Source organism: Scophthalmus maximus, chromosome 7 (genome assembly GCF_022379125.1).
Source record: "Scophthalmus maximus strain ysfricsl-2021 chromosome 7, ASM2237912v1, whole genome shotgun sequence".
Lineage (NCBI taxonomy): Eukaryota > Metazoa > Chordata > Actinopteri > Pleuronectiformes > Scophthalmidae > Scophthalmus > Scophthalmus maximus.
In genome coordinates this window covers 13,265,001-13,288,316 of record NC_061521.1, presented here as the reverse complement: position 1 = coordinate 13,288,316, position 23,316 = coordinate 13,265,001, and the positions used below count along the sequence as shown (strand labels likewise).

Genomic DNA, 23,316 nt, shown 5'->3' with positions numbered 1-23,316 from the left:
CACAATGTAATAGTAAGCAGTCATAAGTGTTTATTCATGTATCTGTTTACACGTGTAACTTCTGTGGACACAGAAGTTGAGGCTGCTGTATCAAAAATAATCCCAATAGTTAGAATAATATTGGCAATTTGTAATTGCTGAAAAATACTGTGCATTCATAAACAATCAAAATGTCCCTTTATCTGCCTTTAACTACGTAATAGTGAGTGTGTGGTATATGTTAAACATTTTTTCCTTCAGTTTTTTACCTGAGCTGACGAGCCAATTAGCTCATTGCCTTCTTTCCAATCAGGGCAGAGGAAGACCTCCCCCTCCCCTGCCTCCGATTGGACCGGGAGAGGACAGGAAGACAGGGACTCGCCCAGCGGACCAATGAGACCATGCGTTTGTTCCGGTTGTTGTTGCAGCTGCTGGAGGTAAGTTAATGTGAAGCGCCGAAGCGAAACTTGACATAAACTTCAATTAAATCAGTCATCTGTTGTTGAAGTTACACAACAAGCGTTTAGTGAAGTTAACTTCTATCAATATTATGAATGTTAAACAGATTCTGTCTTTACAAAGGGATGTGATACTGCTCTGATCATCTTGCTGTGGTGTGCTCAAACATTAACGCTTAATACATTTAACCATTTTTATATATATATATATATATATATAGCGAAAAGATATATTTCTTAAGCTCAAATGATTCATTACCCTTATTTGACTTAATGACTTAAATAGACAGCAGTAGCAGCTAAACAAGCAGGTGACACCATGATTTGTTATCTCTGTGCAAAACCTGCAGTCATTTTGAGTTTGATAAGTTTGATAATTGCTCAGTGGTCTGAAAAGCATTTCATTTATAAATACCTGATACCGAAGCTTGCTGTTGGTCTATGTTACTGTACACAGTCACTGATGATGGGTACATTATACCTCGAGGCCTGTATTCAGAGAAGGTATGGTGCTGCTTTTGTGGACGTTTGGCTCTGTAAAAATAGATAAATCTGTATAGTTATGGCCTAGTAGTGACTCATATCATATATATTTTACATGTCTGTTGCAGCAGATAATTTGAAGTACGTTGGTATTTTGCTCTGTCTGTTTTAGTTCAGTGAACCCTGGATGTTTGAGCGGTATTATAATGCACACTGTGACCTGCTTTATTTTAGATAATTGTGGCTTAGCGACTACAGCCAAGATTCCATCCTTTAAAAAAAATATTTACTGTGATTTATGGCTTACTAAGTATGGATTGGACATGTGGTTTTAATTTAAACCTTTACAAGACACAATCTTTGGCCTGGGCTGGAGTTCTGCCGCAAAGCTTTTATTACTCCACTTAAAAATAATTTCAAGCAAATTGGTGCGTGTGATCAGTCTCTAGGGATTACGTAGACACTTGTGAGCGTTTTCTCCTCATATTGGCTGAATGGTTTTCCTGCTCTGATGGTTTGAATAAGGTGCCAGGCAGTGGAATAACATCACGATGATGGAAAGCATGTGGTGTATTATTGAGGAAGGAAACATAATAGGCTATTGAAACCAGGCCAGAGCACCTTCCTCCTCTCACCTCTCTGCACTGAAATGTGTTCTGCAGAATCCCCCTGCAGCTGGCCTCTTTTCCACTGTTGTTACTTGACATGAAAAAGAGAAGCTAAATATTAGTTTCAGACTGATTTGTGGTTTCTTCCGTGTCAGCAGTTCACAGTCGTTTTGGCACAACTTACTCGGGCTGTTTCGAGAAGAATTTCTTTAATCCGATGTCCCCCGGCCTTAACCAGGACCATATGCGTTTTCGCTGGAGTGCGCTCTCAGATCACAGCACCCCGACGGCTTTAACAGCCCATCAGAAAGACTGACACACACACACACAGGACTTCTCTGCAGATTCGTTCAGGGAGACTCCTCAGTGCCTGTCTTGGCTGCATTTATGGCTGCGATTAACACTTTACACTCAGCGTTTGAGGCCGGGTCACCCACAGGCCTTCCGCCTGTGTGAGTGCTTTTATGTGACCCGAGTGATCCCGAGTCGTAGTGCGGCCTCAACCCCTATAGATGAGACAGTGATACATGAATGATACTATTGAGAATGGTTCGAGTCTGAATGATAGTTTCAGCAGGTTTTTCTCCCCGTGTGTGTGTGTTCTTACCTGACAACCAAAAGACACACACTTCAGAGAGGTCTGCTCGAACTGCTTGGATCAGAAATGACCTTAGTTCACTGCCCTTTGGGGACGATCATGGACTGGATTTAATAGGACGGAGTTTTGTGCCTATATATGGTTCTGTTTTATATATTAGAGGGAATAAGTGTGCGAGTAAAAAAAAAATTGAACTGGTGGAAAATACATTCAATTCAATGTAGTACATCTTTAAAGAAGTTTTTCCATTTCCAACTACTTTTCAAGTTTACATTTCAAAGGAAAATATTATTCTCCACTGTGGCTTTACAGAGTGAGGAACAAAATATATGGTTCATTTATTTTAATCCCATTGATTCAACTGATTCCAACAGTTTTCAAATGGCAACAACATACATAATAATTCAGTGGCTCTATAATAATCCAGTTGTATAAAATAACACAGTGATAGGAGCCAGTCTCACACCTTATGAGTACTTTTAATTTTGATTCTTCAATTTCATTTTGCAGCGGTCCCTTTGAGTATTCTAATTAGTATTGTGAGTGAACCAAAGTAAATAAGCTGCCAAACAGTCAGACAATGAGCTGAATCTCGCTCTGAAAATCTAAAAGGAGCAGCAAACTCTTTAGGTTCTTCACTGACGACTGATCCCAGTCATAATGTCACATTATCATTTTTTACCTTGATGTTGAAGAAATATCCGTTTTATCCACTTTAAGTAAAAGACCCCAATTCGTACATCAACACTGCAAAACAACAATGAATTATGATTGGTTGTAGTGCTGAGTGAGAGCCACCAGGTGGCAGGATTGCACAGAACAACCATGAAGCCCCACAGTTCCAGCAGTGACACATTGAAGCACTGTGGTTCTCAGTGTGCCTGTGAGGTGCTGGGAAGCCTTCAGTGTTGTCACTGACACGCTGGCTCCTTTGATTTTTTTTTCCAGAGTCATTTCTTCTTCTAACAGAAGCACATAAGTAACAGTGACCCCCAGGGAAAGATTAGGTTACTGTGGAGATGTAATGCCAATAAAAAAGATAGTCACACGATCCCTCTCGGTCCTCCAGCTTCTCTCAGACGGTAAACTCGAGACAAACTCCAGCAGGGACTGGTGCCCTCCCCCCCTCCACATTAGACAACAAATGTTATCAGTTTAACTGCATGATGAAAGCCATTTGTGCTCCGTGTGTCTCCTCCAGAGTGTATCCATCTGCTTCGGACTCTCTGAGGTGAAAAACCGTCAGTGTTTAATCTGGTTGTGAATGTTTCCCCAGACTAGGAGTTAGTGGTAGACTAATTACACAGTGGGCACGCAGCCTCAGTAGCACACTGCTGCCAAGAGCCTTGTGTGACTGTATGTCATTAGTATTGGAAAAGTGCATTTGCCGCAAAGGGCTGCGGTCACTTGGAGCCATTAAAACATGAAAGAACATACCCCGCTCTTCTGGAGAAGGAATTTGCAAGACATAAACAGCCTGTAAAATGGAAAACTACATCTGTGTCCATTTGTTTCCCTGAAAAGTGGCCAGGTTTGGTAATTCTTACTGGGATTTTTTTTCTCTTTTTTTTCCAATAACACAGAGCGGTCCAAATAAAGGCAAAGGCCTGTTTGATCCATCTGTTTTCAATGCGGCATAGTAGTGGTTTTGTGCAAAGGATCCCAGCTCAGGGGGCGATTTACAGAAACTGTGGAGACTTCATAGCATGTTGGGGCCTTTACTCAATTTACACTCTGGGTTAGTCTGCTGTGGGATGAGCCTTCCTCTCAGCTGAAACACGACCCACACCAGTGGGTACCGGACTCCTCTTCACTTCTTTGCCACTACATTGTAGGAGCGACTGATTCTGAAAGCTGCAAATATTAGCTATTAACAAAGAAATGTCCACCTGCAACCCCTCTTCACTGCTTGTCTTCCAGTTACTGTAGATCTTGGCCAACCACACTCATTTGTCCTTATTTTATTTGAATTATCAATACTGAATAAGTAGAACAAACCATTTCTGTACAAGAAAAACTGCAAACATTAGAGGAAAACGGTTGCATAAATATGTTTCCTGGCCCCTCAGATCACATCCAGGCCCTGAGGACACAACCTGGGAACAATACATAACACTCAGCGTGACAGTGTTGAGACCTCGCCGCAGCGACCTGGTGCCAGAGTGCAAGTGAGCCGCCTAATGAAATAGGTAAATGTTAATTTAATCTACAGCGCTATTATTAGACATCACCTTGCCGGAAAATTGAGTTTTCCTTTGATGTGGAGCAGGGATGTGAAGTGACAGTTGTGAATATCTAATAAGAGAAACCCTCCATCTCCCTCATTAGGCCGAATACTGAGCCCAAAACACCTTTTCATGTCGCCGTAGTAAACAGCTTAATGTGAAGCTCTTTCATCTGCCGTTTCCCCCGTGTCTCCCCACAGCTTTCATCCACGGCCGAGTGTCTGGTTGCGATCGCATCTCTGTGCTGTGGATGTGCATCTATGTTTTATTTGAGATTTTCTGACAAAGCCATTTCTGAAACACCAAGCCGACACAAAACATGCTGCGTCATTTCACCTTTTACGCCTCTCTAGAGGAATCGACCCCATTCCCATTTTATTTACTTGGCACTTCCAAATCGATCAGGATGCTCTTTTAATATATCATTTTTTTAATTCATAATTCTACAGCAAAACATAACTCAATCCACTAGATATGAGGACTTAAAAAATATTTATTTGCTGTTTATTAACTGTTCACAGTTTTAAATACTCCTACAGAGACATATTTTATATTATTTCAACTGTATTTCACTACAGTGTTATTTCATTTTTATGTTTTATTATACGTTTATTCAGCAGCCTTCACTTATGGATTTCCGCAGGAGGAATTATATTGTTGACAATACAATGACAAAACTTTTTTTTCTCTTTCTAAGTCCAGCACAGGGATGTAACATGAACTGGATCTACTGGACTGTTGTTACTCTCACTCCAGCTTTTTTTTTTAATGAAAATAAAAACAGAAATCATAAAATTAAGCAATATGTCAAATAAATCTCTTTCCACAATAGACTTCTAGTCAATCCAAAGCACACAGTTTTCATGTTTTCACCTGCAGAGGGCAGATTTGGCTGCGAAATAAGACGTTGAGACAGAGCAGTCAGCAGGAGAAGCTACAATCAGTTCCCAGTTTATTAGGAACACTCAACTTAATCTAACACAATCTAATACAACAACCCTTCAGTGAATCCTACCTCCATGAACATAACGTTCACCTGATATATATATCCTAGGGTAGAGTAAATATTAGAAACGCCTCTCATTGCAGCACAAAAGCATATAAATTCTCCTTAAAGTTGAATCAACACCTCTCCAAAACAGTTTCAACAACTGTAAACATAGTAAAAAATTATAAGAGTAATGATGACATTTAAAAATGATAAAATTCATGTATGTAGGATTTACTGCAGGACTTTTTTATTACACAGCATTAACTGTGTGTAAGTAATACTGAATGTGTGATGCGCTGCCAACAAGGTATCAAAATACAACCTGCCTTCTCTAAACGCGTTTCTCAGCAGGACAGGGCAGCAGCTTACTTTAGATTTGTTGGAATGAAATGGTGATATCGCACGAGAAATCCTGAACCATGACAGTTACATCTCCTCCAACTGTGCTGCTGGTCAGCTCTGGGTTGAGTGATTCCTCCTGACCCCGACGTGCCACAGCGTTGCCCTCAGTGTTCAAACTATCCATGTTGCTTGTTGACAGCGGCTCCCTTCTGGGGCTGCCGGGGATTGGCCTGATGCTGACCTCCTGCCAGTCTGCTGGAGGAGGGGGGGGGGTCTGGACCGGGAGGAGAGAGTGAAGACAAGGTGGTAATGAGGAGGAGAGGACAGTTTCTTGACAGCTTTTTGCCTCGTCTGATACACTCACACACACAGTCGGAGCGTCTTCTAGGCTTCTTCTCCCACACTCGCACTGTGTGAGTCAAAGTATTCATTTATGAAATGACTACTTTCTTTTTTTTCTTCCAGCTACTTTTACCTACATTATCATTAGTTGCCAGGTGTATAACGACACAAAATATTTTGAGGTTGTTATTTCATTTTGCAAGCTGATCTGATGGCGTACGAACCAGGCAGCATCATGTCCAACGTGGATTGTTGACTGCAGGAACAGAGAGCAGTGAATTATTATAATTTTAGAGGGAAATGATAGGTTCCCTCTGCACTCATAAATAGTCTATGATCAGCACGCAGCTCATCGTAGAGCTAAATTAGCCCAGAATTTTGTGCCGCGGATCAAACAGAAATGGCAGAGAATCAATTAATGATTAATATGCCATCTGTTGGGGGTGGCGTTCTGAATATCAATACGACTCCCATCGGATGTTTAATCACCTGATACCGTCGTGTTGGAACACAACAACAGAGCTGTTGGAAGTGCAGTGGTGTCAGCGAGCTCAGAGTGTTTTGATCCACCTCCACGATGCTCATAAGATATTCACCGCTCCGGCGGAGAGAAACAATGTCTACAGGGCCCCAACAACAGTGAGGCGCGCACGCAGATCTCTGCTGTGTGTCTGGGGCTGCTGTGGAGATCCCACCCAAGGCTAGGCTCCATTCATGCTGCGGCATGGAGGATATTATGGATATGGCCTTGACAGCGTGCTCTAACCCCGAGGCCTGGAGAGGGACAGGAAACAGTTGGCTCTTGGTCGACTGAAGTGGTGCCTGGGACTTTCCCACACGCCTCAGGATCCTCCTCATTCAGCCTGGTCTGTGGTTGGAGCGTGTGTCTGCACCACTTCACACCAGGGAGAGGAGGGGGGGGGGGGGGGGGGGGGGGGGGGGGGCACGCGGGCTTACTGTGGAAGTTGGAGGAAACTTTTCTGAGGGGATTCACCGCCCCTTAGCTGAGAGAACAGCATAAATTATTTGCACTGGCAGATGTTCACAGACCCAAATATGCATGAATTTGTAGAGCTGGCAGGCTTCCCTCAGCCAAACGTACTGGTTTTCAAGATGCATGCAGGAGCAGTTGTTATTCTGGCTGTTTTACAGAGTGCATTAATCTGAGCTGTCAGCACCACCAACCACTTTGGTGGAAATTATTTCACTCCTTAATAAGGGAACTCTGGTGCTGTGTTACATATGGCGGTCAGGGCAACATTCTTGGTGGGTCTGTCATCATGTAGCTGTTCTCCAACAGTGGGCCTTCTGTGTTTTGGCCTGTAGCACACTCTGTAACCCAGAGATGAAAAGAATACACTAACTAGACATGAAATGAAACCGCTGCCTCTCACATCCTTTCTGCTGGTGAAGATTTCAGAGTACCTCCTGCCAGGAAGCAGGAGAAAACCAATATTATATATTACATAGACTTGACTCTGGAACTCCGTTCCATTGTTTAACTGAAGCTGAGAATATTGTTTTGACAGAGGACTGCTTGGCTTTGCTTGTGCCGTCGATCAGACGTGCTACTGTTTCAGGTCAGGTTAGAGCCAACCGTCGTCAGGAGGAGTGTGGAAAAATGATGTGAAGAACTGGAAATGAAGCTTCCAATAAAAAAATAAAATAAAAACAAACTGTGACTCTGAGTTGAAAGCTGAGCCCAGAACGGGAGTTTTTTTCTTCATTTCTCTTATTTCAAAAAATTTCATCCAAAGCAAAGCACGAATAGTTAAGTGTTACTGCATGTTGAGTTGAGTCAACGCGACGCATTACAAGCCTCTGTGTTGGGGCTCTATCGGATAACGGGTTAAGAAAAGACCTGTCTTTGCGTCCACTGTTGTCATTTATGCTGGCTGTTCTAAGCCACGGTCATTACATGGGCTCTAATGTGCAATTGAGAAACATAAGCTAGTGTTTGTGAAACCGCATGTTACTGTTTGTCTGAGCCTTTTTATAGGCCCGTAGCCAGGAACTCGAATTGTGTCACACCTGCATGTGAAGCACACACCAGGCATCGTATAATCAGGGCTCCGAGATGCAAATAACAATAATAAAGGCAGAGCGAGTGTAACCTGTAACTGCCACGCTGGATCTAACTGCTGAGGGAGACGAGACTTAGAGCCTTTCCTCCAGGAGGACTTTGGCAGATTGCCACTTAGTGTGGTCCCCCCGAGGGCTCTTACTCATGAATCAGAGAAAATGGGAATTACACATATTAAAGAGGGTAAACGTCAGTAATCACAGCAGTGGGAGGATGCTTGAGGACTCATCAGGCCCGCTGATGCTTTTTCAGAGCCACTTGTTCCAAGGAGCCACTGTGTTTAGCAGCTGACAGCACCGCTGTGATGTGCAAAATTAGATGTTTGCGGGGAAGGCACCCACCTATGACATTCACTGTCAACACACCTGTATTTACTCTCCTGCCGTCTCATATCCACACGCTGACGGCATGTACGACAGCAATAACACCGCTTGACCTCCTGATCCATCGGTCAGGCTGCCGCCAGGTAGGGTTACAGCCTGTCGTGTCCGTCGCCGTCTTGCGTCCATTGATATTTCCAGCATGTTTGTCCTGCATCGAGTGCATCGTGGCCCCCGTCAGAGGCCGAGCTTGGCAGTTTTGACACGGACGAGTATGTTTGTTTGTTTGTCCGTCTGGTCACCAGAGGTCACGCAGCGGTATGTTTGTTTGCTGGGTCAATTGAGTGGACTAACAGAGGAGGTCGGTGAGGAGAAGTGATGGATGGAGAAGCTCTCATTAGAGGTCCTTCCTCCCTGTGTGTTCCTCCTCTGGTGGAGATCCAGACCACCAGGCCCTTTACCCCGACTCCCTGATAAGACATCTGGAGTCGCTCCACATGACTTAGTGCTGTTGCTACTTTGACAGAGAGCAACCCTTAAGGGGAAACGTAGGCAACCATAAATATTTAGGCATCAAAGAGCTTTATGGAGTTTGTTGTAAAAGGATTTATAGCAGCCTGGGAGGCGATGCATCAGTGTCAGAGGGCTTGAAGCAGCCAGTGTTTACAGCATTGCATGTGAATCCTCCCACAACTCTCGGGCCAAGCCTGGAGAGCTGAACCAAATAAGCACTTCAGCGCGAGGAATGCAAACACCACAACTTTTCCAAACAGGTTTCAAAAAACAGGTGTGAGCTCTGTGTCCTCTTGGCTCGGAAATTATAATCCCTGCAGAGATGATTCATAAACAGGACAAGTCAGTGGCCTTATATGGGCCGATTTGAAAAGGAGGCGTTGTGCCTCCTGAGGATTTAATACATTATTCGCTCTATAAAACTGAAACTGACACCTGGAAAGACAGTTGATGAGCTTGTTACAAACAGGTGCCACAGTTTGAAATGGGGGAAAATGTGAGAGTTTGATAAGAAGATTGGTTTGTTTTCAACAAATCATCGGTCTATACCACCCAGAACAATCTGTTGCCAATACTGCCAGGGTGAAATATAGCCATTCTAAAACGTTTTGTGTTATTTATTTATTTTTTTACTCATCCATCCAACCCAACGTTCTCAATCTGTGGCGTGTGGCTCTATAGCAGTGTTCCCTCCCAACGGACAAGAGTCATGTTTCCTTCGACCGCTGGACGGTTATGCCACTTGAACGTAACATATGCTGTTTTGCTCTAGCCTGATATTTCAATGACAGAAACCAACATTGATCTTGACTCTTCAAGAAAGTGAAGAAGTGCATTTGCCAAAATGTTGAACTAAATGCTTCAAGCCTTGGAGTGCTGTTTAATATTTAGATGTAGTCGCGGCATGTGGCATAGTGATCGGTTATGCAAAATTAATCAATCTATGGACATATGCTGCTTTAATACCAGAGCACATAAACCGGTTTTAATAAACAATCTTCCCGGGTAGCTGATTACTTGTTATTTCCTCAGTGGGCACCCCTGAGGGCTGCACTCTAACATCTGCACACTGGCATCCCAGCTAAACAAATGATTTTTGGCACCAGCTGTCAAGGCAGCCTCCACCACTACTCTTCTTTTACCTTCAGTCTGCTCATCAATGTTGCATGAGGTGTTATCTGCATCCCTCTCATCTCTGCTTTCCACCCCGGGTTTTATCTGCCCCGTCTCTTTCATCTCTGTCCTCCGGGGCGGCTGGACATCTCAGGTCCACCATCCAAGCCACCGCTGCTTGTCCTCTCTGCCGTCTGCTCATCCTCCCCTGCTGCCCTACTTCTTCCCAGCGGGGTCACAGGGCTGCTTTGTCCCAGATTGCTGGAGGATCAGGATTCCTCATTATCCTGTTAACTGTACATTTATCTGACAAGACAGAGGAGAGAGAGCAACCCCCGGCATCATTAAGCTTTAATGGACAGCCTAGAAATGAGGGAGAAGCCATAAAAGCAGGAGCCGAACCAGAGTCTCTCTTTAATGTCTCTGATCGCCCTGACAGGATTATTAATCAGGAACTAAAGGAATTTAAAACCTTTGCTCTTGGCTTCCTCACTTAGAGTCTTTAGCTTGCACCATTACATAGCAACCCAGGGTCAGGAGGTCTGCAGCTAATTGGTTCTACAGGGTTTTGAATAACAATGAGCTGAGCCCAATTACTGAACTACAGAGAGGCGGAGATGATAGGAGAGGGAGGGGGACCCAGTGGAACAGGCACATGCGGATGGAGGGAGGAGGAGGAGGAGGTGATGGGGGAGGCTGTTTCACGGCTGCTGTCTCTCTCCTCCTCAGAGCAGGGATATTAATGAGAACAGTAAATGAGTGCTGGCAGAGACAGCGATGTGCTGCTGTAGAAAGACAGCCGCCCTGCCCCGGCAGGACAGCGGCAGCAGCAGCTCCTCATTAGCTATTCCATTTGACTCGCGAAATCTGAGCGCCGCGTTCTTTTTGTCCCAGATTTTCCTTTTCCTTTGTATGTTCATTTATTAGTGATGTATTTTCCTTTCTACAACACAGGGGACCTGTTTCTGTGGTCCTTTGATAGCAACACTGTATTCCAATCGGTCTTGTAGAGCCTTTAATGCTGTCTTCAGGGGTTTGTATCCGGCAGTGGCTAATATAGTTAGTCCCAGCAGTTTAGAGGCAGTTCGGCAGTAAATTCGTACTCACTCTGAGGCGTAACGGCTGCTTCTTGTGCCTCAATGTTGTGACCCCTGCTGCTTTGGTCCACGTCGAGGCTTGTTCCTCATGCTCACACTCATCCATCATTACGTGTTGCTGTATATACAGTGGGCAGATTCGGCTGCACAGTCTCTGCAGTGTCTCTCCACTCTAGTGGAGTAGTGTCCCCCTCGCCCGGTTGCTGCTGATGAAACTGGCTTGGATGGATGCATTATCAGATTCAGAGAGCTAATTTGTTCCAGTGGCAAAAGGGCTTTTCAGGCTGTTGAAAGGACGTCTTTCTTTTTTTTTCACTTGGTCATGCTCAGTATTTTTTGTGCCTTTGAAACATTGCGTCAGTTTTGGAGCTGTAGGACTTTCCGAACCGATCTCTGCTCAAATAATCTCTTTCAAATTCATGAATTCACATTGAGCAATCCCCTCTTCTGAGCATTCATCACTTTCAATAAACCCCGGAGAAGCTGTCATTATGCCTCAACCTCCTCATCCCGCTCTAAACTGCTGTTCAAGGGCTGCAAATTGGAAATGTGATTTAAATATTGCTTGAAATGGGTAGCTCATATTCACCTAAGCCCCCCACGCCAGGCTCTGTCATGTGAGGAAAGCCGAGGATGTCGGCTGATGATCACTACTTCCTGCACGGCGGGTCGAAGACATTAATTGCTGCGGGCAGAGGGTTTAGCATCTGACCTTTCCAGATCACAGGGCAAACTAAATTCTCTGTAGGTCTTCTCTTCCGCATGCTTTTGTCACTTGTACTTCATGGTTGGATTTCTCAGAGATGAGAGGGATTCTCTTTGCCTACACTTTTAATCAGCTATAGAGCGGTGAAATACTCCAGCTGGAATGAAAAGGAGATAAATGCCCTCTTAACTCTGGACTGCAAATGAACTACAAATCCTCGAGCTGGATTGCTGTTCATTCTTCAATTATGTAAGCCTCCATCTGTTTTTTTCCCCCACTCAGCAGTGTCGTTGTGTATATAGAAATATATTCTTCACAGACGAGATTTATAATCTCTCTGAAATTTCAAATACAGGCGTAAATACAGAGTACGAGTCCATTTTGCCCTAGGTTTTTTTCAGCAATACAGACAGTAAGCAAGCAATACATTCTCTGTTGATCATCTCCTGAAAACAGATTTGAATATTCATCACTGTTGATTGATTGGCTTCCTATAGAGTTGTGCAAGCCTGTCTCGCAAATACACTTTTGAAATTCCTCCTCAGCGTTGTACTTGGATGTGGATTATGTGTTGAATCTCATCATTTAAAAATGGTTGCTAGTGCCATTCACTCCAAACAGTCCTCTCAGCCTGTGATGTGTTCTGAGCTCTCGTATATCTGCATACTTGAATACTGTAACAGAGTTGCAGCTGTGGTCTCAGAAGAGTTTATCATTATTTCACATTTATTTTGTCTCCCTAATTACCTAATTAATTCTGTTGTTTTGATTGTGGTGTTTACCGTTTGCTTTGTGGAGGCGTAATCCTGTTCTATTTGTCTGTTTGAAGAAGGAGCAGTCTCGATGAATTATTCATGCTGCGCTACAGCGACAGCACAGCCGTTTAAATGATGAAGGCATTCGTGAAATCCTCTCTCTCTTTCACGCACACACACATAGACTTTCTCTCTTTCTCTTTCTCACTCTTGCCTGTCTTTCTCTGTGAGCGCCTGAGGCGGTGGAAGTGGGATGTAAGGAGGGGAGAGGATTTCGTGAGGCTCACAAGCACACCTCAAATGAGGCGATGGGAAAACATGTCCCTCTAATGTGTCTGAGTGAGCTCCGAGAGGACGGGACTCAAAGCCATGTCTAATCTGACACCATAATGTGACCTTTCATCTCCACTTCTCACAGGAAGCAGCGCTCCACCCTGCTCATTGTACATGCCTGTGTCGGTTTGTGTGTGTGTGTGTGTGTGTGTGTGTGTGTGTGTGTGTGTGTGTGTGTGTGTGTGTGTGTCTGGTCAGGCTGAGCGTCCTCTGAGCAGGAATGTGGACACTTGAGCCGACACAGGCCCTCTGGAGTGCTGCTGATGTGTAAACCGTTGCTCACTGATTGGATATCGCTGTGTCATGTGGCGGATGGGTGTCCACTTCACACCTTCAGCTGTGACTTTCTCCAGTGTTGAGGATACTTGATAGAGCACAAGTCAGCAGAAGCAGTGGATCTATTCGAAGGTTGCTGGCATCTGGTTTGACTTTTTCTAAGAAACGCTGCGTCTCAGCCCTCGGTGCGCTCTTAATGGCGTTCCCCCTTTAAGAGCACTTCCTCGGAGACAGGAGGAGGAGGAGGAGGAGGGCGGTGATGGGGCTCTCTGGGGATTGTCTGTTTGTAGTGTTTACTGCCAAACCCTTAAGGACTTACAAGCACTTTCATCAGCACTCAGTAGTACATGTTACACACTTCCCCGCCTGTGTTCCCTCCGCTTTTAATGTCTTATTTTCATCTCTCACACCTGTGCATTTAAAAAACAAAACAACGTATGACACCTTTGAGTCCCAGGAGTCACTTATCTGTGTCTGTGAGGACCGATTGCCGTCTCCTAGTGGCCCTGCAACACACTCCCATTGTACACTCATTTGCATGAAAGGAATCCTATACCAGCTGACATTTGTTCAACGCTTGGTTCATGTTTCCCCCTAAGGACAGCATTGTGACAACCACTAGCTTTGGTTTTCAGGATGCCGGTTTCTTTTGATGATTGCAGGCTTGATGGATTTCATCAGCCGCCATGACTCCGGGCTCAGACAACGCCTCGAGCATACAGTGTGTATGGTTTTATTTAAAATCTTCACTAAATGTGTTGCTTTCTCTCACTAGGCCTGTGGATTCTGCATTCTGTTTGATCTGCCCTAAACATACATCTTTAATCTTCGCTGCAGGCAGTGTGATGGGGAGTGTGTCACTGCCTCTCCTCTGAGTCTCCAGGCCTGCCTCCCACAGCCCTGCAGCCCCTCTAGGGGGCCTGCAGAGGGCAGCATACTAAACACATCTCACCACCTACAGCAGCTCCTTCCCACCTGTACCACCACCACCACAGCTCTCTTTATTATCATACATCTTCATTAACTCACTAGAGGAGCCAGGGAAAAAAAATAAATATAAAAGAAAAAACAAAAACAACAGGATGAGAATGAAACCATCATGGCCCCGCGGGGTGTTCTACAGTTTGTACTGACACAGAGGACGAGTTATGCTAATTGAGAGATCTTTGCATAATTAGGGAGAATAAACTTTATCATTATTATTGGTGGAGAATAGCCAGACGGAGGGTAATTTCAAGTTTCCCAGCAGGGTGCTGCCGAAGAATAGAAAAGAAAAGGACACACTCTCAATGTTATTCCTGTTGTCTTTTGATGCAGCGAGCATAATTCATCTAAGATACTTAGCCTGAGTACGCTTTAATGATGATGACTTTTCCCAATGTGATTTTTCAAAGTGTTTTAATGTATTGTCTTCATAGCGGACGTGTTTGCCGTGGTAAACTCAAGGACGGCATATTAAGGTATCCACCTACATTAGTTTTTTCTTTCATGTTTAATGAGCCTTCACTTTGTGCCACTTTCTGCAGACGTCTTCATGCTTCTGCCAGTGTATGGTGGCTCTTGTAAGGTCGTGTGCAGAGACTGGGGAGTGTTGGTGTTGTGCGTGTAGTGACCTCATGTCTAGTACCAGTGAGAGATGGCTGAGAGGGGATGCGACCGGCTAGCTGGCCGCTCAGCTGTGCAGAGCTGTGAGGGAGCGGGCCGCGGTTATAACAGGCACACAGTGCAGTCACAACAGAGTGCTGAATCCATTAGTCCCTCGACAGGGTTCCAGCAGGTCATTAAGGTTCAATAAGATCCTGTGATATCCTGTTGTACACTTTTCCTCTTCACGTAAATCCGATGATGCTACACCCAGTGGATGCTGCTTGCAGGAAGTTGTCTTTCCCTCAGAAAACAGTGGCTCGTGTGCTCGCTTTAAGAGTGTGAACGATAGTTTATGCCGCAGTAAGTATTCCTTTCAAAGGCTTTACAAGGCACTGGGGATTAAGAGACTGTAACACACTCATTTCATTTGTGTCAGGCCTGGGTAAAGGGAGCACTCTAAATACACGCTGCACCAATAAGCGGTGTGTGGGGGGGGGGAGTGTGGAGACTTGGGCTCTCAGATGTGAGGTAGAAACACATCGCACCTGCCCCAGTTGCTCTCCACCAACATGGCCGCCTGTGCAGCGCCTACTTCACAAATGCAGGGAACATTCCCTCGCTTCAAAGGTTCCCCCTGCGTTTTTTCATCTCTGTGCACCAGCCCACGGCCAGGACCACGGATTAATATTTCAAAACATGTTTCTAGCTTTGCTCCCCCCCGCCATCCATCCCCTCCTCTCTCCGTAGCTCCCCTCCCTCCTTTGCCCCATGATTCTCCTCCCCCAACATCATCTCTCTCACACACAAACCCATTCCCTGTTCACCACTTACTCTCCTTTCTACCCTCCCCCCCACCCCCAATCTGCCTGCCTGCTTGCTCGCTGAAATGTATGATATTTTTCCATATCTCATGTTTTGCTGCTCCAGTGATCCCTTCAATCCAATCACCAGTACGGTATGTTTTATGGATTAATAAGAAATGATCCTGGAAGGTCCAGTCAGGCAGTTGAGGAGCCAACAGCAGCAGGATGAAGCAATGAAACGGAGGGGGAGAGGGGCAGGGTGCCGTCTGCAGTTGAATTTTAATGAGTACCAAGGGGAATATCCTATTTTTTTTCTTGGGGTATCCTTCTGGTGCATCGCTCTAAATCACTGTCACACAAACAAGGTATTTCCCATCATGCCTCTGGTTTGGCCTGGTAACTGTGTCATCCTGTGGCACAGGCGCCTCAACGGCACACCTGCTCTGCTTTCCTAATTGAACAGATGATCTGCCAATTTGTCATGTTTATCTTCAGAGGCGTGCTGGCGTCAATGCCCTGCTCCGCTCAGCCCCCTCAGAACACAGTGCAGATGTTAGCAGAGCTTCTTCTTTTTTTTTGACAGATCTTGTAGTCATTACTGAATAATTCATCGCTGCATTAATGTCTTTAGATAGCATCTCCAGCATCTTGCTCCGCTTTTTTGGCTCCCTCACTTTTCTTCCTTCTCCAGCTCCTCACAAGGGAAAACTTTATTATTCTCTCCACTGACGGCAAAGTATACGGATAAAAGATAATTGCCTGGCTTGACTCAGCCATTGATATGAAAATAGGATTGAAATTATTCACTGTGGTTTAAAGGTTAGTTGAAGGTTATTATTCAGGGAAAGGCGTCGAGGAGGAGAGCCTCTGCGTACAGCCTGGTGGCAGGTCTGACAAGACATTTCTGAAAGGCTAATATGCTGCGCATGCTGCAAAGGCCATTCACCGAATAAACCGAAAGGGTCTCCCGAGATCTTCACGCTGGAGAAGTCAATTATTTAGGAGCAAATTATGGCTTACTCTGTGCATAAACATGATATGCTCCAAATAAGATTGTGAGCTTGATTTTCAGCACACTCCAGTATATTTTATTCAGATTATTGTTTGTCCTTCCATTCAGCCTTTCATGCATGGTGGAATGTATCATGGACACCATAATGAAGAGGGAGAGGGCTTTCTTTCTTAACCAGTTTAATGTATTCGATCCGTTGCATGCTTATAGGCTTGTTATGGTTCAGATGGACTTTGAACACGGGCTCGATAAATCACCTCCGCCAGCAGGCGTCTGATGTGTCTGCTTAAGAGCTGCTCTGATGTCTGTGGTTTGCCCGTCACTATTTACGCTGGTCTCTATTACCATGGCAACTGGGGGGACGTATGCAGGTAGTGTGCTGTAAGCTGGAAGAAGTCATGGTGGGCTGTTTGATAGCAGCGATACAGCAGCAGACGGCTCTCTCTCTCTCTCTCTCTCTCTCTCTTTCTGTCTGTCAGCAGATAGTCCATCTGCGTCTACACCAAAATGTTGCCACAAACTAAATATCCACTCAAATTCATTGTGTCATGAATAAAACATAATAGATTTTGACAAACCTGATGGGGATTTTATTTTCTTTGTATTCACCCTTTCCTTGCTTGTTTGTTATTTAGTGATATATTTGAAAGAAATTTTTCTGTTCATAATAGTGAAAAGTGTATTTATTTATTGACAAAATAATGCCAGTATTGTGATGGAACACAATACATTCTCTAATATATCACAATCAGTTTCCAGAGATTTTAACCCTTGTTTGAAGATTCTAAGTCTGACGTCATGCCATGCTTTCATATGAATACATCAGTGTGAGGCAGAAATGATCACACTCTTCCAGGGAGGATGCTAAACTTCACACCCACACTGGTTTCTCGCCCTTTCACTCTCTTGACCCCTTTTTCTGCCCCCTTTAGGTTCATTGTCTTCGTCCGTAGATGCAGGTTGTCAAAACCTCTTCCTCTACTTCTCCCAGACAAGACAAGTAATTGAAAATCCCACCTCCAGAAAGCCTGTCATTTTTCCCCCCTCACTTCTCACAGAAAATTTCACAATTTGTCAGAGCCACTCATCTTTTTTTAATATAAACGCACAAGGGCTCACTGAGCGGATTTGGGGGATGTGGTGATTCGTTCCCCAGTTGGTTTTTATTCATTAGCAATCTGATTCCCCTATTGAAAATACATCATTTAGCATTAGGTTCGATTCCTTCACTTTAGTGATTGAAGCAGAAAGCAGAAAGCTGTGAGGACTGGTTGCTGGACTGCATGCTGAGGGATTCCTGTGGTGATGAGGTCTGTTTCCACTGGGTTATACAGCGGCAGAGTTAGGCCTCCAGTGCTGATGGTAGACAGCATGCTGTCGATATCTGTCTGCACTTGTGTTTCAGGCCTGTAGTAAAGATCTCAGACACCTTATCTTTTTCCCCTCATTCTTTCAGTCCTCTCCAGCGCTGGTCAAAGAAATTGGATCCTGTCCTTAAAGCTAAGCACTTCAGGATGGAGTTTTTCTGAAGCCCAAACTGCTCATGTGATTAAAGACAGATCAATACCTGGTGTTGTCCCCAGCCAGCTCTGCCGGCTGGCACAGGAAATGATGCGATCCGTGCAGCTCTGACATTGACAGGCCCCAGAGAGACAACCGCTTCACTTACTAGAAAAATGCTCTCCATTAGCTTGGCTGGGCGGCTCTGCCCTGTCATTGTTATGCTACCGAGGCGGTGACATTTGTGCTATGCAGACGGCAAATGCCTTTCTAATCATCTGCTCATAGCCCAATTTGAATTTTCATCAACCTTGATGGACAGCTCTTGAAGAATTATCGTCAAGAAAATTAAATCCTCCCCGACCGCAAATGCCACGGCTGCTGCCACTCCCTGGCGGTGTCCCACTGAGCTGGTGACAAAGGCAGTAGACGGTCGCACAGCGTCTCCCTGCAGACCGCTGCCCTTTGGCTGTTGTGCTGCCGCTCAGAGGTTAAACCTCGCGACTTTTCTCATAGTCTTGGAGGGGCCTGGTGAGAGGCCATGTCCTTTCTCAGACCTCAACGACACATCAGACCCTCTGCCCAGGAAGTGGTGCTTATATCCATGTCAGGGAACAGCCGCACTTTACCGTACAATGTGTTGGGGGTTGTTTTTTATGGCTGAGCCAGCGTCCCTTAAACCCAGGCACTTGTATTGACCCACCTCCCGTCTCTCCCCGCTCTCTCTCTCTCATCCCCCACTGTTTCCTTGTTTGAAACAATATAGCCTGCCTGTTGTTATTGATTCCAGGAGATTGGGCCCCAGTAAGTGCTCCTTTGAGTCTGGTGTTATATTAACCAATTGTTCCAACAGCAGATGACAGGGCTGGGAAGGTTTGGCTGGCTCTAATAGGCCTGGTATTACCCGTGTGTTAATTGATTGGGCAGCAGAAGGAGGGAGGAGTTGGCTTCTCTGAGAACTCAAGGCTAAGCAGCTGATAAATAAACACTAACTCAGGACGTTCACTTGTATAATATGACAAAATAGCCTTGGTCCAAAGAGCTGAATGTTGTCCTTTCATAACGCCAAGCGTCTTCATCATTTCATACCCATGTCCTATCGTGTAAACAATGCAAAAACCTGAAAGTTTTCATACACTTCAAGGTATACTCCTACTATTTCATTGGCATTAGGTGTAGCATAGCTTTGCTGAGTGTATTTGCTAAAGTGTCTGTGCTGCACAGTCAGTATCGTTAGACGCCGTCAGCAGGACAGGCCCGGTATTTCCGTGGAGGGCTGTTTCATGGAAGCCACCTGAAGCAAATGCTCCATTCATTCTGTCTGGCTGCAACCGCCTCCATTTCCTCCTCCGTCACATGCATGATTAAGACCAGCTTGAAGAATTTATCACAGACCATGACAAGGGGCGGCGTAGTCGGCGTGGGGCATCAGAGTTCAAGCAAAAGTAAACAGAGCCCACGTTGGTTTTTGTTCCTCTAACATCCAAACATCTCTCCCTTCTCCCACTTGTCAGTAGAACGTCAATAGTGAGGTCCCCCACCCCCAGCCCAGTTATCCTGCTTGCTGTCGAAGCTGCACAGTGATTCAGCATCGGCCCCGTGTCTGTGGACGTGATGACATTTTTTTGACACCCATAATGCATTATACATCTAATTCCATTAGCAGTGAGCGGTCATCGCTTGTTTTCAATGATTTCCTTGTGTGTGTGTGTGTGTGTGTGCATTTGTGTGTGTGTGTGTGTGTGTGTGTGTTTGTGTGTGTGTGTGTGTGTGTGTGTATTTATTTTGGTCAAGTGAATCCTATTAGATCCCATTTCCAATAACAGCATGTTCTGCTGTGGTAGCATTTCAGTGGAGAGGTAATTTGCTAATGGCACGGCCCTTATTAGAAAGCAATTATTATTAATTACCAGTGGGTGATACAAGAGCTGATTTAGTCCTTAAACCCCAGTGTTTTACTGCCACTGTGACCAGTATGTGGGCTCTCTTTTGTGTATGTGCTGTCTTTCTCAGAGATGATTGCCAGCCCCACACTATCGGCCTCACCTCCCACTGGCCTGCTGCCAAGCAGCGGCATTGTCATTATCAGTGTGCCAGAGGCCTGGGTAAATGTCATTATTGTAGCTTGTGGATTCCTCCAGGGAATCAGCAGCTACCCGTTTAATTTCTCTAACAGCCCGGGAAATATTTGTTGCATCACCAGCCCGGTCCATGGCAAACATCTATCGCAGCTATGCAATTAACGACATAGATCATTTACATAGTCACAGAGCTCATTTTCATAATGTTCCCTTTATTATCAGAGGAAGAAATTAACCCAGGAATTTATTTACACACCCACTGCAAATGGTAACAGTGTGCTAATTGGCTGTTAGATGATTAATAAGCTTATAGCACATGCTAATGAATGGTGCACTCACTGTTTCAGAGGTGCTCTAGCTATCTGCTTGTTTTTTTGGCGGCATAATTAGACGGATAATTATGTACTTGTTGCTTTTGCTTCCAAGCAAATACCATCAGACATTAAAAAAGATTAAACTGGCAGCCATGGCTATGAGCTTGTATTGGTCGGCTAAGTTCCACTGTGTTAAAAATAAGCATGTTATGTTGAGGCGCAGTAACACTGTGTGTCGTCTGAGTGATTGTGTGGGAATTAAGAAAAAGGTGCAGTTTAAAGCTTTGATTAGCAATACATCAGGAAGAAATATGTGAATATAACCAAGAAAATAAACAGGTGTAATGCTTATTGTTGCATAATTTTGTATGTAAAAAAAAAAAAAAAAGCTAAACGGCTTTCATTCTGGTCTAAAACGCCTCCGCAGTTTGCTGACAGCACACAAGGGACCAGCCAGAGACGTCTACTGCTCTAATCTTTAAAACTTTTTTTATTGTTTCACTTTGGTAACACAGTGATCATGTATTATTCATAGTGCTGCTGCACTTAAAATGCTGTGTCCACTCTTTAAGTTATGCCTCGGTTCTTTTGTAGAGAATCGTGAAGCAAAGACCAAACACTTTGTGATGACAGGGCTGAGATTGTCTCGGGAGATTTCTTGCACTGAATGTACAGTGCTGTTGTGTAACCATGTTGAACATGTTGTTGTTGCCATCCAAACGCTGCTTGCAGGGGAGGGATGGCAAGAAAAAAACATTTTTCTCTGTTTAAAGTTCTGTTTTGTCAAAACATAAAGCAGCACTTTGTAGATAATTACTACAGTTTGCAACTTTCCTTACATAAGACCCAATTTGGAACAGTTAGCTCTTTATAGAGAATTCACTTGGTGGTTTTGTTTTCCGTCTTCTCTGTACAGAATAAAAGTCAGTGGTCGTCTATGGCGGTGAATCCTCTGGGAAAGCTGCGGCTATGAATATTTGATGTAAATCCTCCTTTTTATCACTGACGCGGCTCAGAGCAGGAGTCCTCATTGATCTGGTGTTATAATCACAGATTAAAAGAACTCTCCCCAAACAATTCCCTGATTAAAGCTCTGTTTATACGCTCTGCTCGTGACCAAGCGAGATTCTCACGCAGGCATTGAAGAGAGCCCCCGTAGGATGAGCGGAGCTGCGAACACACAGTCTTTAATGTCCCTCCCACTGGCTATTGTGAACGCCACGTCTCTAGATCTGTTTCAGCTCATTAACTCCCGAACTTGGCCTGAATCTAACATGTCATGCTCATGAATCGAATCCGTGGAGAGATGAGGCGATAGAACGGAAACAAAAATAGAAAGAAACATTTTCCAGGACATTCAACAGATTTGTTTCCTGTGGATCTTTATTTCGCTTCTTTAAATACAGTATGAAAAATGGTTCAATAGATGATATAGTCTTTAAATGAGTTTCTCTTTCACAGCTCTTATCCTACATTAGTACAACAGCATTTACCTCCATCTAATTTCAATTTCATGTTTTCTGCTTACTCTGCTGTATTACTGTCTAGGCTGCTGGAATCCTAATCCTGATTGTTGACTGGAGACACTTAAATACCGGCTCCTGTGTACTGCAGAGATAAATACCTAAACTGCAAGCCAGTGACATTTCAGTGGGCTCTTGGCCTCCTGTCAAACCTCCATTTGTGAGTTTAAATGATTGGTGATGAATTTCATCTTAATTACAGCAAAGATGCCAAGCCCAGAGTTCATTCTCATCGTGTCCAGTTTGCCAATTATGGACGTGGCTGGCGATGCAGTGGATTCCTCTCATTTCTCAAACCCATATCGTCCCCGGAGGACAGGAGATTGGTACGTGCCCAGTGTCTCACCGCTGTACTCAAAATGAAGCAGATGAGATTACTCTGTGTGCATGAAGACGGTTTTTCGCCTAATATCAACTAGGAGCCTGCCTCATGCATACTAATCATAAGGATACGTTATTTCATGCGAAGTTGCTCTCACCTTCATTAGTGTCTAAAATGAAACATAGGTGTTTTTTTTATATGCGATTGATATTCTGGAGAAGTTTCCAAAGTGAGAGACTTCTGAGCTTGATGACTGTGACAAAGCTAAACTCACTATCTCCTCCCGCTGCAGTCTATCTGTGCTGAAGAAAAACCTCACTGTAGAGCACGAGAAATCGGGACAAAGAGATGTGTTTTCGTTCGCATTCAGTTGCTGTAAGAGGGACTGTTAATTCTTGTTTTCCCCATATCAGATTAAATTTGCTTTCTTCATGCATGTGCTGAAGGTAATCTGTTCCAGTGCTCAGAGTTATGATTATCCTGGTGGCAAGGACAGAAAGATAGAGAGGCTATAGCAGCCCCAAGTAATTAAATTAGCCCCGAATGGCTAATTGGATCAATTTGGAAGGCAGACACTGTCAAGGATAAGAGTAATCATCTATGCAGTAGCAATCTTTTATTGCTCAGACACGTCTTGTAAAAGAGACAAGGTGTGATCCCGAAGGTTAATGTAATTACTGTCCAATTCTCTCACTCACTGTGCACAATAATGCTAATTAATCTAAGATCTCTGGACTATAATGAAGCGCGACAAGCCAGGTAATGCTGATTATAGTATTTAGGACATGGCTGAATATTCTCTGTTATTTCCTCATCCCAGGCTCAGTGATGATGCTGCTGCAATTAGGCCACTCATTCCTCACACCTTTACAAGACTATTGGCTTCAAAGCATTCGATCTTATTGCAAAGTGAGAGTATTTTGTTCTCACCTGCGCTTCACATTTAGTATGA

At 44.4% G+C, this 23,316-nt stretch overlaps 2 long non-coding RNA genes across 6 annotated transcripts in view; one reads left to right on the top strand and one right to left on the bottom strand.

The window, feature by feature from the left end:
* The first annotated feature begins 132 nt into the window (after positions 1 to 132).
* Positions 133 to 23,316, top strand: part of LOC118314909 — a 34,470-nt gene continuing 11,286 nt past the window's right edge. For 2 of the 5 annotated variants that reach the window (XR_004794748.2, XR_004794744.2), the window contains exons 1-3: positions 3,130 to 3,357; positions 4,196 to 4,315; positions 22,245 to 22,368. This is a non-coding gene — a long non-coding RNA (uncharacterized LOC118314909). Of the gene's footprint in view, positions 417 to 3,093; positions 3,358 to 4,195; positions 4,316 to 22,244; positions 22,369 to 23,316 lie in introns of those variants that run through there. The other 3 variants (XR_004794746.2, XR_004794749.2, XR_004794747.2) reach the window with 3 other exon arrangements.
* Positions 790 to 2,026, bottom strand: LOC118314910. Its single transcript, XR_004794754.2, has 3 exons — positions 1,713 to 2,026; positions 1,556 to 1,619; positions 790 to 971 (listed from the first exon to the last, which is right to left on the bottom strand). It is a non-coding gene; the product is annotated as an uncharacterized LOC118314910 (long non-coding RNA).